Here is a 3,695-nt window from a genome sequence, read left to right as displayed (position 1 = left end):
AGGGAGGGGGAAAGGGTAAGGAAAGCGAAGTGGGGTCACCCTCTGTAATCATCTCGGCTTCTCTACTGGCATCTGCCGTCTTAGCGCCACCTCTGTCCTAGCACCAGCGGTTCTCTGGCCCAGGGGTGCTGGGCTGCATCTCGGCTCGCGTTTCTTGCCGAAGGCAGTTTCTCCATCTCATAAGCAGCTATATATACCTTCTCAGCGCCTTCATATGATCTTTTCTGTGTCCTTGTGTGTCTTTGTGTCCAAAGCAGAGGAATCATAGAATCCTAGAATCACTAAGGTTGGAAATGACCTTCAAGATCATCTGGTCCAACCAACCCCCTACTACCAACATCACCCACTAAACCATGTCCCCAAGCACCATGTCCAACCTTTCCTTAAACACCCCCAGTTAAGGTGACTCCACCACCTCCCTAGGCAACCCGTTCCAATGCCTGAGTGCTCTCACTGAGAAGAAATGTCTCCTCATTTCTAACCTGAACCTTCCCTGGAGCAACTTGAGGCCATTCCCTCTAGTCCTATCACTAGTTAGTTATCTGTGAGAAGAGGCCAACCCCCAGCTCCCCACACCTTCCTTTCAGGTAGTTGGAGAGGGCAATAAGGTCTCCCCTGAGCCTCCTCCAGACTAAACAACCCCAGTTCCCTCAGCTCCATGTCATAGGACTTGTGTTCCAGGCCCTTCACCAGAGAAGAGAGGTAACACAGGCACAAGCATCTGCGGAGATACATGAAAATGGAATTAAAAAGCAGATGTCAGCAATGTGGGATGAGATAGGTCAGATGTAAATGCAGCTACCACCAGCACCACAAGCCTGTAAGCAGGATGGAGGCAACTAACAGCTTCAGCAATCTGTGAGGACAGGCTCCTTCAGCTACTCCTGTAATTGAAACCGCTTTATTACTGTGTTGGAGCAGAATTTGAAATCATTTGCTTTTAGAGAGGATGAGTTTCTTCCCAATGGTGCAATCAGAAAGCGCCATGCACAACTTCCGAGTGTTTGGGACTGTAAAGGACACGTGCCCAGCCACGATAAACTATTGTTTCATAGCAGTCCTTCAGAAATCAATTGTTCCTTCAACAAAATGTGATTGGGTTCTGCCCTGTGGTAGTTCAAACTGGAAAGCAAATGATCACACTGTCATATCTGTAAATCAACCTGTAAATGGCTAGATTACTTAAATTTCAGGTGTTTTTCTGCTTCTCAGAACCTGCTGGGTGCGGATGCATTAGAGCAGGTTTTTTGCTGTTGTTTCTGGTTTCTTTTGTGTAGCAATATACTTGTATCCCTGGTCACAATCAAGGTTTCTGGCTTTATTTGCTTCAAATTACCACGTACCCATAATTTTGTTTACCTTTCTGATTTTTAATATAGCATTTCACAGTGACTTCACAGTTATTTCATCAACAGTAACATAATCATTGTTCAACATGCACTCAATAATGGAAAATTGTTAATAGCTGAAATTAATTACAATACAAACTTTTCAATAATAGACTTTCTGCAAGATTTGTATTAATTTTACAAAATTTCGATTCTGGGATATCCATCCTATTGCTAACAAAAGCTGGTAGAAAGACAAGAAATGCAGAAATTCTTAATAAGTGTCTAGTAGTTGCTAGAAACTAAGATTAATTAATTGAAGTTTATAAATCTTCAAATTCTCAGAAAGGTAATTCTAATGCTAAGACGATTAAGGATCAATGAGAGCTAGGCATCAGAGAGAGGACTGGGGCTTGAGTGCTCCAAGAGGTTAAATCTATCCTGAATTACAAAATTGAATATTAATAATAAGAATCACATACATACCTCTGGAAACACAGAATATATATTTTTCATGCTAATTACATGGGCTATATAGCACTGATTATAGCACTGCATATTGCACTCAAGAGCATATAATAGGTTCAGAAATATCCCTTATAGATAGTACCTGCTTCTCCAATTTAAAAGAAAGTGTTGCTGCATTTTCAGTCTCAGAGTATTTGTTATGCACACCCTGTTGCCTTCACAATGATATGTCATTGTCAAGGTTCAGAGAAACACTTTCTGTGTTCACACACACCTATGCTCCTACCTATTTCCTCATGACAGAAACCTTGCAAGTCAGCTTGTGTATAAGAAGATGAAATGGAGAATAATGTTTGTATATAAAGTTTGATAAATCTTTGGTTATAATAACAATATATTTAGTGAATTTCATGAATACTAAGCAATGATTTAGGCAACATTACTGAAGTCCTGCTGTATATTCGTTAAAGAATGTTCTTGTTCTTGCTGGAACACACATTTAATTTTATCTTTAGGATAACATAAGGAGAGATCTTTTGTTGTTGAAACCATACAGTGCCAGGAACAGAGCCAGATCCAGCTGCAAGTATTATATGTTAACTAGGAGTTCTTATTTCATGACTTTAGCATTGGTCACTTGCATGTGTTGGACTGCAGTATGAAAAGTTACTGATTTATTTTAAAAACATCTTAAAATTTTTAATGCTTTTTCTAAAAAAAAAAAGCATTTCAGTTATTCACAATTATTGTTTAAACATTAGCTTTCAGTGGAATCTATGTTCAACACATTGCTGTTCATATTAGATTTTCTTCAAGAAAGTGAACATCCAGTGTACTTTAAAAGGGTGTTTTAAAGAAGCATTGGAGGGGGGGTTAGTTGCTAGAATAAACTAATCTCAGAAATCCTGACTTCTAGATTAATTTTTGTCCAGGCAGAATCTTTTTTACAGCTACTTTTAAACAGATCAATCTGTCTTGTCATAGATTTCTTTGTTTTTATTGTGTTGGGTTGGTCAAGCTAAACAAAATTACAGATTTCTCCAAGGTAGACAAAAGTAGATCGAAGTGATGAACTGAAGTGCTGAAGTGCCTCAGATACAGATTTTCATTGCTGAACTCATCATATTCAGCTTATTCATCACCACATTATCACTTGTTTATATTTGTGATACTCTGAAAACCGCTGATGCAGAAGTAATGCAGGGTTATATGAATAGGCTACAAAATCCACTGGAGTGAAACAAAAAAAAATAGCCCACCCAATCAGAGCTGTTTTCTTATTTAAGAAAAGCAGAAAAAAAAACACCTGCCAGTATTATTATTAGTGTGTGTGTGGGAAGGGGGGGGAACACAACATGACATGCCAACTCTTTAAAATAACATCCTTTGTATCCTATTATTATACATGAAGAATTTCAGAGTAGTTTTCTTGTCTTTAATATCAGCTGAAGTGATCATATTGCGTATTTACATTACATTTCCCTTAAGAAAGATTGCTGGGGCCTGGGTAATCAGTTGAATGTTGTGTAGTAGAGCCTACAGCTTACAGAAAACAGCTTTACAGAAATCTTTAACTAAATTAACAGAATATCTTAATCAACACTTTAAGCTCGCACATATAAACGTATGGTGCACAACTGTACTTATCCTTAAGAGAGCATTGTTATCTTTCAATATTTTTCTATTACAACACACAGTTCCAATGAAAAAAAAAAAAGTCTATCCTGAATCAATAACTATATTTTTATCCATCTTTTAAATACTTATCATAAACCTCCACTTTTAATGGCATTCTTTTACTATAGTAATACTGACAACAGTATCCTTCTCCTCTAATGCATCAGTAATGATATAAACAAACCCAATAAAACAATGCTAGGACACTTAATATAATTGAAG

Source organism: Aythya marila (genome assembly GCF_965140915.1).
Source record: "Aythya marila genome assembly, chromosome: 1".
Taxonomy (NCBI): Eukaryota; Metazoa; Chordata; class Aves; order Anseriformes; family Anatidae; genus Aythya; species Aythya marila.
The sequence above is the reverse complement of the archived record's forward strand: the minus strand, read 5'-3'. Positions refer to the sequence as shown.